At 38.9% G+C, this 15,431-nt stretch overlaps 1 protein-coding gene across 1 annotated transcript in view; it reads left to right on the plus strand.

Annotated features, from left to right (window-relative positions):
- The window catches only part of CORO2A (coronin 2A), a 62,822-nt gene that overhangs the window by 24,012 nt on the left and 23,379 nt on the right, over positions 1-15,431 (plus strand). The gene's annotated exons all lie outside the window — the stretch shown is intronic.

Below are 15,431 nucleotides of genomic sequence, written 5' to 3' on the forward strand. Positions count from 1 at the left end.
ATACAATTTTGATCTTGAAACATATTTTTCTCAACATTGCTATAAAAATGGGTTCCCATACCAACAAGGATTCTATTGGAAACCATTATGTCCACTGCAATGAAATGCAAGCTTCTTTGTTATCAATAAAGAGACTTGCTTCCTTGCAGATCTTGTGAAGGTTGTTGGATAGAAAAAGGAGAAAATCTTCACCTTGATGCCAATAGGATATATTACTGTAGTTGTAAATTTTAAAAAAAATCAATTCTGGAATTCTTGTAACCCACATTTTTAATTTTATTAAGTCTTGTTAAAGAAAACACTGTGGGAATCTTGTTTGGAAAAGAATTACTGTATTTTTCAGAATATAAGATGCACCTTCCCCCCCCTAAAAGAGGGTGAAAATTTGGGTGCGTCTTATACTCTGAATGTAGTCCTGCCTACCCACCGGCCCCCACCGTTTGGCCTCTGCCTCCCAGCAATTTACCTCCTTGCAGCAAACTGAGAAAATGGGGCTTGCAAAGGTGAAAAAAGGCTATCCCTGCAGCCTGAAACAGCTGATCATCGAGAGGCCCAGGCTGAAACTGAAAGTGAAACTTGCTGTTTGCTGCAAGGAGGCTAATTGCTGGGAGGCAGAGGCAGATTTTTTTTCTTCTAATCAGACTAAACTGAAACAGGCTGTTTGCTGCTTGCTGCAAGGAGGTAAGTCAATAACTATAAATGTCTATAGAATGTTCAAATTATTAGACTTATTTTTTTAAAGACTGCTTTATTATTGTTCTAGACAACTTAACAAAATGAAATGCTTGATCTGAAGAGCCCAGTGCTATTGTATCTTCTTTTAAATAGTAGAGAATAATATATACTTCCAGAAAGCCACATCAATTTTAACAGCATCTGTACAAGTATAGTCTGAAATGTAACACCACATACAGTGTATATCTTCTGTACTGTTTGCTGTTTGCTGCAAGGAGGAAAATTGCTGGGAGACAGAGGCAGATATCCCCCCCCCTTGATTTCCTCCCCAAAAGCTAGGTGTGTCTTATACTTTGAAGCATCTTATACTCCGAAAAATATGGTACTTTCAATTATAGATTGGTGCTAAAGAGCTTAGACTTAGATGAGGGAATAGAAGGGGAATTTAGCAAATTTGCAGATGATACTAAACTGGCAAGAATACCTAACACCCAAATGGATCTTAACAGACTTGAACAGTCGGCCCTATCTAACAAAATGAAATTCAGTATAGAGAAAAGTAAAATCTTACACTTAGGTAAGAAAAACCAACACTACACATGGGTACTGGGTGAAACCAGGCTTAATAGCAGTAACTGTGAGAGGGATCTTGGGAGTCTTAGTGGACAACCAATTAAATATGAGCCAGCAGTGTGTGGCAGCAGCCAAAAAAGGTAACACAATCCTAAATTGCATTTACAGAGGGATACAATCAAGATGAAGTAAGGTACTAATACCACTCTGTAAAGCCTTAGTAAGACCACACCTAGAATACTGCATCCAGGTTTGGTCACCACACTATAAAAAATATGTTGAGACTCTAGAAAAAGTGCAAAGGAGAGCAACAAGATGATTAGCGGACTGGAGACTAAAACATATGAAGAATGGTTACGGGAACTGAGCATGGCTAATCTAGTGAAAAGAAGGACCAGGGGAGACATGAGAGCAGTGTTCCAATATTTGAGGGGTTGCCACAGAGAGGAAGGGTCAAGCTATTTTCCAAAGCACCTGAAGGCCAGACAAGAAATAATAGATGGAAACTGATCACGGAGAGTTTCAACCTAGAAATGAGAAATTTTTTGACGACGAGAACAATCAACCAATGGAGCAGCTTGTCTTCAGAGGTTATGGGAGCTTCATCACTGGAGGCTTTCAAGAAGAGATTGGACTGCCATTTGTCAGAAATGGTGTAGGGTCTCCTGCTTGCTCGTGTGTGTGTGGACTAGATGACCTATAAGATCCCTTCCAACTCTGTTAATCTGTTAGAGATAACCTGTTAGTTTGATAATCCTTATGTTATCTAAAGAAAGGATCCTGAGAAAGGGAATTGTCTTGATGGTTATAAGTAGGCAAATCTGTATTAGGGACTGAGAAAGTGAAAGGTTCATCTTTCAAGGAATTCTAGTCTAACATGCTTCGGTGGCCCTGGAAGATGGCAATCATATGATGGATAAACAACTCATCATTATAAATTTTATGGCTGGGCAGATGATACTGTGAGAAGATGGTTCTAGAATATCAGGCCTAAACCATTCAAAGTGACAAGTAGCATCTTGAATTACACCTAGAAATCAGCCAACAACCAATGCAGCTATCTGAATATAGAGTTATAAAAATGTTGCCTGATGCCATGGCAACAGTCCAGTTGAAAAGTGACTGAAGCAGGAGTGACAATGAGTAATTCTCCTACTCCAAGAAAGGTTGTGATTGGTTCACAGGATGGAGCTGCAGAAAAGCCCTTGTGGCCACAGCTGCCACCTGCTCCTTGAGGAGGAGTTGTGAGTTGATTTTCAGAATTACATTGTTTTCCTTCCTGTAATTATAGTTTGCCTCCATAGAAGAAAGCGGAACATCAGGGATGTTACTTTTCCAGTAAGTGTACCAATAATTAATTAGGAATTGCAAGTTAAAATCCTTATCAAACCACAAAGCTTGCAAGTTAAACCAAACATGTTTCAGGAGATACTTGTCTCCTAAGCCACTGAAAATTAGAGCGTATATCATGCACAAGACCTCTGAGGAGTCTCATCTATGTTTCTTGTCATACTGGTGCAATGGAATCATGGTGAAGAGAACAGAATGCTCAAAAGAGACATGCCTTGCCCTCTAATCACTGTTAATTGCTATACAGACCAGAATGAGAACAATGGGTATTTGTATTTGCGGTTGGCAGTATGAATAAACCTCTTTGTAATAAATACACGTCTGTCCTTGTGTGAGAGAGATGAGCCACAAGCTCTACTTATCAAGAAGACCTGTTTTGTGCAATTATCCTTTGAGGGTCTTCCTCACTTTTTTTAAAAAAATCATTTTATCATTTTTATTATTATTGCATAGTTCCTGATGAACACCTGAACTGCTCAAAGATGTATCAGTTACGGAGGGCAGATTTATTTCCTTGACTTGTTCTGATGAGGTGAGGCATAAATATAACAAATTCTACACTGTAGTCTGAACAGTAGACTCGATTGTACAATTTGGGATCCACGGAGCCAAAATATACTTTTTAGTATATGAGGGGGGGAAAAACCTCACTTGTTACTATAGAAATAGTTGAGTGGGCATCCCAGTAGATTTGATTTGTCAAGTCTAGTTGAAATGAATTAAGCATACAGGCCAAAAGCAGAACCAGTGCCTTTTCCCTGGGTAGCTGAGTTTGCACAACATGCTTAACTCAGTTGTGAACTAACCCATTCTCTGGGTTCACACAAGGTGCCACAAAGAAAAAAAATAACAAAGATTAAAGTGAATGGAATTTAGAATGATGAGCAAATGAAAATTCCAAATCTTAAGTAACACTATCAAATAGGTTCAAGCATAGATAGAGGATATGTACCTTGTCCTGTTACTGCTTTATAATTCATTGTCATTTCATGTAAGGTATAAAATGTCTGATAGTGCACAGCCCCAGACCGCATCACATTTTGAAGATGTTTGAAAAGGCTTTTGTATTATTTAATCTTTTTCAGCTAAATATCTGGGGGATCCCTATAATAGTCTGCTCTTCACTCCTAAAAATATTATCCTTCAGATGTAAATCTGTTCTGTGTTCCTTTGGGAACAACTAGATACTAAGGTGTTAAATATAAGTAATTTCAAGTAAACAATAGTAACAATGAGAAATTAGCCCAAATATGCATTTAAGAAGGAAAGGCTCCATAATCAGAAAAACAGTTCTGTGACTAAGATACGAAAACATGCTGTTGAACATGCTGTCTTTGCTACAGTAGCATTGATGATGTTACCTAGTTTAATGAAATATCTGCAAGAAAACAACCAAGCTTAATTTCTTTTAGCTTAACAGATAATCTGTGCTACCAAAAGATGCTTTTCATTCTTAATTCATTCAAGGTAGATATGGGAGAAGATGAGATCAGTTTGTGTGTTACCCAAACTAGGTAGCATCATCCGTGTCAGTAAGGAGTGTGGTTTGCTCTCATTTTATAGTCTAGTGACTTGCCCTTGTCAGTGTAGGTCTTGGAGGTTCTTTGGTCTGTTTACTGTTGGCTGTTTGGCAGTTCCTTGATTGAGATATTGCTGCTTGCTTGCTTGTTGGTCTGATGTTAATCTTGGAATTAATCTAAGCTCACCTGGGTGGTGATTGCTGGTGGGAAGTTTGTTTGGTTTTTTGTTCCCTTTTTGGCTTGTTGATTGTCTCTTTAGTATAGATATTGTTTATGTCTATGTGTCTATTGATGGCCAAATTGTCAGAGTTCCAGGCTTCTTGAAATTTCCTAGTATTTTGGGATTTGACTTGGTCTAGGATGGTCACAATTTCCCAATTGAAATTGTGCTATATAGCTAAGTCTGTCCATATGTTATGAAATTAAAATAATTAAATTAAATTAATTAAATTCATGTCTTCTGATTAGTTGGTATTCATGGGTGCATTTTAACGAAACATCTGCAAGAAAACACCCATGCTATGCTTAAAGAGCATCAAGGACTCCTCATTTCAACCCTGAGCTACAAATATTCTTCTTTTTAATTGGATTCTCATTGTTTGTCTTGGTGCTAAAATAATTTAATATACTTTGTTTTTTTGTGGTTAATTTCTCATCAGCAATATACTAAGTACTAACTGTATAATCTTGATAATGCCTTATCCACTTACTGATAATAATAATAATAATGACTTAAGGATGATAATAATAATTACTTACTGATAATAATAATAATTAGTATCAACTAAGAAAAAAACAACAAGCCACAATGGCTGATTGTACTCAATACACTAAAGCAAAAGCAAAACCATCTTTGCAATGTATGAAACACTCCTCTAAATGGATTTCTATGTAAAATAAGCCAAATAGTGACTTATGGTTCATATCTTTTCTTTTTTAACATTTTGCAGTTCTAAAAGACATCTTTGGAATAATAATTATTTTTCTTCAAGGAAAGGTGGCTGATAATAATATTGTGGTCTGCCGTCTTACATTTCTTGCAGCTTGCCATTACACAAAAGGACCCTTCATTTAGGTAGGGCATCTAGTGTAATGTGTCTTGATGTGAATAGGAGGAGCAGATGGCAAGTGTCTGGCAATTTGTTAAACAGCGCAGCCTGTAAAGGAATGGAACGGCAGCAAGTTGCAGAGTCAAGCTGCTCGTGTCATGTTCTTGCGTCAAGTGGTTAAGCCAGCTGGATCCAGGGTTTCAAGACTGTACATGTAGCAGTTTCTACTTTAGCCTGAGATTACTTTAAAACACGGAACAACATCTCTTGGCCTGCCTGTGAAAGATCAGGATCCACACGGGGTCACTTTTTATACTGGACCACTGCCATTTAGAAAGAAAGAAAGAAAACAGCATTAAGGAGATTGTGTTGGTGGAGAAATTAAAGGAGAAAGACAGGGGAATGCAGATAATGCAAACTGCAGGTGATTTTACACTACAGTCAACTGTTTTATGTGTGAGGCTTATGACTAGGAATCGTCAGAACTACAATATTAATTGCTGAGGGTATTGGACATTTTTTGTCTGAGAGCCATAATTTTTCTTTCTTACAAAATTGCAGAGTTCCTTTTGATGAGGGAATGCCCATATGCAGCTTAAAATTCCTTGTGTGTCCAATCACACCAATAAAGAATTCTATTCTGTCCTGCCCTGTCTTATCCTATCCTATCCCTACTCCTACTCCATTCAAAATATGTCCCAAATGGAAAGAGATGAGCATATGAGACTAATATTAAAAAGATAGGTCTGCTCAAAGTTTTCAAACAAAGAAAAAAAATTCAAAAAATTGAAATATTGGAACTGTCCCTTTGTTTGTTCCTTTCCGGTATTTATACAAAAGGTGGTGCATCTTCTAGACAGCTTGGTGCCCCCTAGTTGTGCTATGGAATTCAAGTTCCAGAATTTCCAGCCAGTTGCATGGGGAACGTGGAGTTGAACTCTCAAGAAAACTGAAGAGCACTAGATTGGGAAATGCTGTTCTGAGGAGGAGGAGGAGGAGGAGGAGGGCGTTTAAAGGAGTGTTTTCCAACTTCTCTTAACAGAAGACTTCTCTTAGCATATAGATGATTTATGATACCTCAGTCCCAATCTTGATGGCAAAAGTGGTCAGAATTGACATCTGCAAAGTTCCAGTTGGCCGGGTTAGACTGCTGCAGGAATACTTCTTCCTCTCTGATCAGGAGGAACTATTCTCCCTGGGATATTTTGACCTGAGATGCAAGAGAAACCAGAAACTTGGCTTCCGTAAAGGCATTAGCCAGTTCTGTGCCTGACCCACCCTTCACAAAGTGCCATTTGGACATTATACGGGCTCTTTCTATATACAAAGTACTCTGATCTGGGAGTTCTGCTCCTAGTTGCTCTTGCCTTAGTGACTTTTTGATTGGATTATTGCAGTAAAAAAAAGGGAGTGGGCTGCTGATGTGTTGAAACTGGGAAGGAAATGTATTGCTGGTTCTGCTCCAAGTGTGCATTAGTGGTTTTGATTTTGCCAACAGGGTTTTCACATGGCTACTTTCTGCTGTCATTATTGCTTTGGGAGGGGGGGGCAGTGGTATTTTGCGTACTCCATGAGATGCTTCTGGGTATTGCCAGCACTGCCATTCCCTTGCATTATTTACTGAATGGCTACTGGGCATCCGGGACAAAATTGACAGGAGTTCTGCCAATTTTCCCATTTAATTCAAGTGTGGGAGGCCTGTCTGCCAGTCCTCGGGAAGAAGGGAAACTTTTGCCCCCAAATAACCCAGTTAGTAGGTTGGTGAGGTAGAGAATGACTTGAGAGGAAAGGAAACAAGAGCTCACTCTCAGGGCCTGGTGCAGACTTTTCTTTCTACTTCATCAGTCACTTTCCCTATTTCAAATCTGAACCAACTCAAAAAAATAATACCAATATAGATTTCTGCAAAAATAAAGATACAAAATGTGATCTCTGCTCTTGCTATTTTATTTTCCAAAGTGTCAATTTGTTTTATATTATGACCTGTATTTCCTTTAGTACAAATAGTCCTCAACTTAAAGCTATTCATTTCGCGACTGCTTGAAGTTACAATAGCACTGAAAAAAGTGATTTACAGCCAGTCCTCCCAGGTACAACAGTTGCAGCATCCCCATAGTCAGGTGATCAGCATTTAGGCACTTGTTAACCGGCATGTAGTTATCACAGTTGCAGCATCCCAAGGTTTGGGACCTTCCCAAACAGCTTTTGATGAGTAAAGTCAGTGGGAGAAGCCGGAATCTCTTCATGACCATATGATTCACTTAACAATTGCACTGATTTGCTTAACGACCATGGCAAAAGTTGTAAAATCAGGCATGGGGAAATTCTGGTCCCAGTTGTAGCTGTAAGTCAAGGACAACCTATAGTACTTTCTCTTAGGGGTTCATTTTGTTAATTTACAAGGTGAATTAATTAGGGAATGAATATTCTTTCTAAAATTATATTGTCTTATTTTATGAGAACTGTACATCCAGTGGGATGAAAAACAGATGAATAGATATTTTTGCAAAGGGAAGAGGAGATCTTGTGTGTAGAAGCCAATCAATTCATAAATGGTTTGAGAAACAGAGATAAACTTTTCTTCTCCCTCCTTCATTGAAACATTGCACACGAAAGAAACTGGCCCATCCAATGAGACAGTCTGGTACCTTCTTCCTTTCTGTAACATGTGACTGATTGCTATTGGCAGGAGATCTGTGGTGGATGGTCTGATGCAATCAGTTTCTTCTAATGTTAACTTTCCGTTCAACTGACCTGAGGATTCTGGGAATTATAGGGATCATTAGATTAGGGAAAGCTGTTAGACCTGTTATTTTCTCCATAGGACGGTTCACAATTTGTATTATTTCATGTTTATGTGTTGGCTTCACCACCATGTAGAGGTAATAGAGATTGTAAAATCCAGGCTGTCCATGAAACCCTGGGCAGAGTTGAATTTCAAATATTGCCCAATAATTCTTGGAGTATCTGGGTTGGGCAATTGGCAGTATGTTGAGATGAACCAATATCAAAGCCAGAAACTATGGATAATCCATAGTTGCCTCCAAGACCAAAGAGCAAGAACAAGGTGCAAACCAGAGAACAGATACAGTCAGATCTCTTTTTAAAATTTCCAGTGGAAATAAGAATTCTGAAATTCTTATATTTTAGACAGCCAAGGGAATTTGAAAACAAATCCAGAATTAAAGGAGCAAAATATAAATATAAATTGGTGGCCATATCTCCAACTACAATCGAGATACAAAAAAGACGTAAAAGAATATGGAATATACACAGAATTACAACAAATAGATAAAATTTTAATTGGCCTGAAAAATAAATTCATAACGAAAATTTACAAATATTTATTAGAAGTAACATTAGAAGAAGAAAAAGTTAAAGGTTGCATGATAGCGTGGGCCAAAAACTTTAGTTACAACATAGATCTAGTAGATTGGGAAAGAATTTGGAAAACAAATTATAAACTAACACGATCAGCAGCACTTAAAGAAAATATATACAAAATGTTTTATTGTTGGCATTTATCACCAACAAGATTGGCTAAAATATACCCAAACATGAACCTGACCTGCTGGAAGTGTAAAAAAGTACAAGGGACTTATTATCACATATGGTGGATCTGCCCGGAAACACAAAAATATTGGACAAAAATTTGGAAATGGGTGCAAGAAATTACTTTCTACTGGGAATGATCAAAGGGAAATATACAAAGAAAATTAAGTACATATTAACACATCTGCTAACCACAGCTAGAACAGCATTTGCACAATGCTGGAAACAAAATAATACCCCCTCGGACGAATTAGTGATAAAAAAAACTTTGGATTGTGCAAAGATGGACAAATTAACACTGAAATTAAAAGATAAAGAAGAGTCAGAATATTATGAAATTTGGAACAATTGGTACAAATGGCTGCAGAACAGGAATAAAATTAATTAAGCCAAAAAACAATATATATAAATATATATAGGACTGTGTATAAAGTGTGTAAATATAGAAGCAAAATATTATATACATGTACAGGTATGATGACACAACAATATTGATGTAATGACTGTAAGGTGTTGTAGAAGGGAAAAAATAATAAAAAAATCTGCTATAAAAAAGAATTCTGAAATTCTACTGCTCTGTGGCCAAAATGATGCTGTGATCAATCTAGGAAGAAAAAAGTCCACCTAGAACAGTATTTGGCCCACCAGATGCATGGATTTCAAGACCCAGAATTCCCAAGCAGTATAGCTGAAATCCATGCATCTGGAGAGTGCCCAGGTTGATGAGGTGGAAAGTCTGAAGGAAGCCCACAAAAAAGGTTGTGTATAGTTCAGTGGTTTACTACAGGAAAGCACACAGAGATCTCCAAAGTGTTGAACAGGAAGAACCTAACATTGTCTTAGTTTGAATAAAAGTAAACGCAAATCACATATTTTTCATCCTAGTCAGTACAGTAGTCCAAAAGGTGTCTTTTAAGAGGCAGCTGGACTTTCTTGTTTTTCTTTGAAGAAGTTTTGCTTCTCATCCAACAAGCTTCTTCAGCGCTGACTGGATGGTAGGGAATGGAAGGATTTAGATTCCTTGCAGACAGCTGGTCATTTACATTCTTTTTAGAGAGTCATGAGGCCACTTGGCCTTTTATAACCAAGTGGGGCGTCTGGCCAGGCTGATACGGTGTTTCCCTGAAAATAAGCCCTAACGAGTCTTTTGGAGCAAAAAAAATATTTATTTTCGGGAAAACATTCGGGGATCTTTAAACAAAAAAGAGGTGCATTTACTTCAATATGAAAAACAGTCATATTGGGAATACCTTATGGTCTCTATCCATTCTTTTAGCCCTGACTTCATATCTAGATATGAAATGGGATATAGATCCAAATTTGGGTCAAATAAGACAATATTAGACGTGATTGACTATTTTCCATGTCAATATCCAGTTGATTTTGAAGTTGTCTTTGAAGTGAAGAAAAGTAAAATTCCTGTTCTGTCCCATTTTCTTAATAAGGCAAGTTCTGTGTTTAAGGAAATGCACATTTCTATCTATCATAGAAAAATAGTGCATATTTTTTATTAGATGTTACTCAGATAAAATTGGTAACTTCTGCCTGGTCATTCTACTGTATTATTCAAAATGGTCCTAGTCTGTCGCTAAGTGTTTTTTCAGCTAGAATTGGAACTTCATCCCTGATGTTGTGTGATTAAAAGCTTTCCCATCTCTTGCTGGGCTTTGGGGCTGAATCAGCTTAGCAAGGGATTTATCAGAAGAAAAAAGACTATTTTAGAAATTTCAATGTTCAAAGATAGTTGTTTTGCAGTGATTACTATTCTGCTAACAACTTGGTTTGAAGATGCCTGTAGTGTAATTTGGGTGCCATGCCAACTCTTTCTTTGTGCATCCTTTATTTCACAATAATACTTAGACAGCCGTGACTTCCCACTTCCCAAAACACAGGTTGCACAAAACATATATTTTTGAAGACTGTTTTTGCAAAAGATAGTTTTGACCAGGAGAGGGCATTTGTCAGCCAATGGAAATATTCTTCTGGCAATGGTGAATCTTGCAGTTATTTCACTGCATTGCATCTTAAGAGAGTGGTTACATCAGCAGGTTTTGCCATGAATAAAAATATCCTACCCTGCCTGTCAGAGCTGAAGTAGCTTCTTGGATGAGAAATGAAACATCTTCAAAAGAAAAAAACAAGAAAGTCCAGTTACTTCCTGAAAAAACACCTTTGGGACAACCATGACCTGGATGACTGAGAATCTCTACAGACTATTAAACTGTCTTCCTGTCCACCGAAGTAGAGAATTGACTTGTTGTCAGTGTTAAAAGCATCTTTTTTCTGAAGCCAAGCAAGCATCTTGTGGAAGAGTTCACAAGCAGAGGCTTATTTCTTTTAGGTTACGCAGTACACAAAGCAGATAATAATCAAGGGTCTGTTTATAAAAAGATTTAGAGCGAGGGTCCTAGAACTACGGCCCGCAGACCACACATGGCCCCTCAAAGCCATTAATCCAGGCCATGCAGGACCATGAGGCTGCTCTACCCACATCACCCCGCCCACCGAGAGAGAGAGAGAGAGAGGGAGGGAGGGAGGGAGGGAGGAACAGGAATTACATAAAACCCTTGCTTTTCATTGCGATTTATTTGGTGGCTGTTCTTGAGTTTTGCAGCCATATTTTGTGATGATTTTAATCCAGCCACATTATGACAGCCATGTTTTACATTATGCTATTTGCATATACCATGTCCTTTATTGGGCATTTTGTCATTCACTATTGTGAGAAATCTCTGGGCATTTCAGAGAATATTAGGACAGATTTTGGTATGTCCATGTAACTCATGCATAACAGTGGCTGAGAGTAGAGGATCTTACTTATGCCTCACCAGAATACTGTAATCTGCAAGATTTGTTGTGGTGGCACACAACTTTGTGACGATTTTTGAGGTGCATTAGCAGTCTATATAGTGTGCAAGCCAGCCTGCTGGCAAAGATTCAGAAGAGCATTTTTGGTTTTCCACCTCCTCATTTGGTATTTGATGATAGGTATTTGCTGAAGTGCAGATCTTAGTATTTTCTGGAAGCACTTGATGCTCACTCAAACCTAAGCCCCTGGTAAAACTATTCCACCTATTCTCAGAATTATCAGAAAGGGAGGAGAGAGAGAGATATTTAGGAGTAATGGTATTGCTTCTTACTGAATTTCAGTTAAACTTCCCTACTCTGATGTTTTGTAGATATGGTCAGGGGAATTGGAAATGATGATAAATTGGCCTTATTGATGTTCCTAGATAATTGGGATACTGGAATTATAGTGGAATACTGAGTAATTTTTAATATATTAAACTATTAGTGATTCAACAGAGGACAACAAATACATTGCATGAAGAAATGTTATTGATGTTTAAATGTATTTATGAAGAAATGACAAAGAACCATAAGGAGATAATGGTATTGTTTAAAGACAAGGATGTGAATGTAGAAGAACCCCAACAAATTGGGGAGGGGGGAGATAAGTACAAATTGGGAAATAGTATTACATACCCTGATATATAATAGAATTATAATTACAATGTGCATGTTAAGGTTAGAAGTTGGAAGACTATGATTATGTATATTTAATTGTATTATTATTGTTAGCATTGTGTAAAAAGTATATTGATCCAGTCAAAACACTGACCACAAAATATGTATGGCTGTTAAAGGAAAATTACAAATAAAACTCTGTGTGTGTTGCGCGCATATATACATACATACATACATACATACATACACACACACACAATGCTAACAATAATAATACAATTAAATATACATACAGCTCTGCTTCAGAGAGAGAAAGATGGAGAAAGAAAAATATAATGAAGAAAGTGTTTAACATTAGCATGTGCCTGTCATAAAGAGAAAATCTGTTTAATACAAGCCTTGGGAGATACACTTCGGCTTCGGCTGCTGCCCTCAAGAAGGTTAATCAAACAACGGGGTAGGTCACCGATACCCTGAGGTCACAGGTAGACATGCCAAGACTGCAAAATGAGTTTATTCAGCTGATGGTGAGGAGGCAGCTATGGCCACACCCCAGCAGATGAAGTTTCAGCTTCCAGTGATTTGTTTGCTTTGGACGTAGTGGATGGAAGCACAGGCTGAGAGGAGACGTGTGTAGCCAATGGGCATGGCTGACTCATTTCTGTCAGGATTGTTTTCATGGCTTCATTTGTTTTGTTTTTCGTGCCACCCGACATTTTTGCTTTCATGAGGGTGGCAGAATGCAACCTATGCAGGCGGTAGAAAGATTAAAGCGATTGTGAGCTGAGATCAAGCCAGTGAAAGGTAAGCATCCTTGCCAGGTACTGTTTTTGTTATGATGCTGGAGATATATAGTCCCATCAAACTAATCTTGGCTGATACAACCGGTGACCTCTCAGATTAGACCAGCGGTTGTATATGGCAGCTCTCCAGGAAAATAAGAAGTTTGGGGGGCGGGGTTCCACTGGCTTACCCTGAGATACCAAAGAATAAAACAGGTTGTTACATACTTAACAAGTTACACTAATGTGGCTGATTGGTAGGGTGTGTTCATTGACTGGTAACACTGCATGAAAAAACTTTACCCATTAGTAGCCAATAAAGGTGCAATTAGAGGTATATAAAGTGCCCTGCATGGACAGACCAACATGTCTATGCACAAATTCACTTAAAAATTTGTATGTAGCAATCACTTGCCTGCTATTATTAGCAGTGGTGGGTTCTGGATCCCGTTCCAAACGGTATGGTTGGAACGGGCCAAGCAGCGTCCACATGGACGCGCGCAGCGCCCGCATGCATCTAAGTACCTCCATGAGCCTCTACGACGTTCCAGCTGCTCCACGGAGCATTGCACAGGTGCTGTACATGCCATGCATGGAAGTGCAGAAGCCTTAAAAGACAGGTAAGGAGCTTGGGAGGGCGGGTGGGCCCTCCGGAGCACCATACCGGGGCATCCCACCTGCAACCCATCACTGATTATTAGTAATCCTGGCTTAATTGGCAATTTACTGTAATTAATAACTGTTCTCCATGTGACAAGCATTTCTCCATGTCGCTGTCAGACGTTAGAGGGGAGCAGAATAGGCTTTATCTCTTTTCCTGTTCTTCCAATTATTATGCTTTGGGATGTGCTAAACATCTGTTGCAGAGGTGGTATTCAGCCAGTTCGGACTGGTTCATCCGAATCGGTAGCAGAAATTGCGGGTGTGCCCATCCGGCCCCCTCATCCCACCCCAGCTCTATGCCGTCCTATTTAGGCATGTTTTTGAGGCCGGGTGCATGCGTGGAAGGCTGGGTGCATGCACAGAGTTGGTAAGCATGCGCGTGGGGGCAGTGAACAAAACAGGGATAACAAAACGTGCAAATCATGGCTGATCAGTTTCATAAAATAAACATTCACGTGAAGTCAAGCTCAACTTAAGGGTACCTTTTCCTTTTTTTGGTATTTCATAGTTAAAAGTACTGGTAATTGGTGAAACCTTATATAGAAAACATAATATGCAGTAGTACAGCAATGCATCCTTACAGGCTTTGAAGTATAGACACCTACGAAAAATATGTGCTGAATTAATGAAGAGAACCATGTCAGCATATCCTGGAGCCGAAAACCTACAGTATGTCTTTAAAGGGAGATAATAATCTCTTCCTCTTTAAATACCAGGAAATCTGATTGCTGAGTTAGTTCTCTCTCTTTTTTTTAAATCTGTAAATAAATCACCTAAGACATCAGTTACAGTGCATAAAAAAGGATTTAAAAGGACGTTAGAATTTAGCCTGAAGCTCTGCTTTGTAGAGTACTTGACCTTTCCAAGTCCTGGTATGCTTTGATATTTAAATAAATAATAAATAATAGCAAGATATTATGGTATGTATTCTTAGCGTACAGTATTGTCTGCCCCACCCCCCACCCCCGGCCTCTCTGCCCGCAGGATCTGGCAGCAACCTTACATTCTTTGCAGCTTCCTGGTTTGTTTTTGTAGCATTATATGTCCTTGCATTCACACAAGGCAGTAATCTGTCATATGATTTGTTTGATTTTGATATTATACAGTGTTGAGCAATTCAGTTGTTTCTAATATAGCTGCCTGGGGTTAAATGGTACTGCTTGCATAAAAGAGATCTTCACAATAAAACTGTCAAAAATCTAAGCACAGATTAATATTTCATCAATGACTTTTCAATTCTAAAAGGTTCTGGGTTTCTTAGGGAGATCTTCCTCATGAATCTTTCCCAGAGCTTCCTCTGTCAAGATCTTATATAAAGTGACCTTCCTATTGATTAACGATTGGGAAACTAGTCCAGCTCAACCAATGACATATTTAGGAGATTCCAAGCAGTCAAGCTAACCTTAGGCCAGGGGTGTCAAACTCAAGCCCCTTGGGATGGATGCAGCCAGTGGGCTGTTTAGATCTGGCTTGCAGGACCTCCCTGGAAACAGCAAAGGACCACCTGCAGTGCCACAGCCAACGAAAATGGAGCTCGGGAGGGCCCACCTGACCTCCGTTTTTGCTGGCAGAGGGTTGCAGGAGGATGTTGCAGCCAAAAACGGAGCTCAGGAGCCCGTCTTCACCAGCAGAATGCTCTGGCGACCACAGGTGCCCCCAACACAAGTAATGTTGAACTGGCCATGCCCACCCTAGCCCCCCAAGGTCAGACACAACCCTGATGCAGCCCTCAATGAAATTGAGTTTGATACCCCTGCCTTAGGTTGTCTCAACTTTGTCTGAACTTCCACAGCATAGTT

The sequence above is a fragment of the Thamnophis elegans genome, chromosome 3 (assembly GCF_009769535.1).
Source record: "Thamnophis elegans isolate rThaEle1 chromosome 3, rThaEle1.pri, whole genome shotgun sequence".
Taxonomy (NCBI): domain Eukaryota; kingdom Metazoa; phylum Chordata; class Lepidosauria; order Squamata; family Colubridae; genus Thamnophis; species Thamnophis elegans.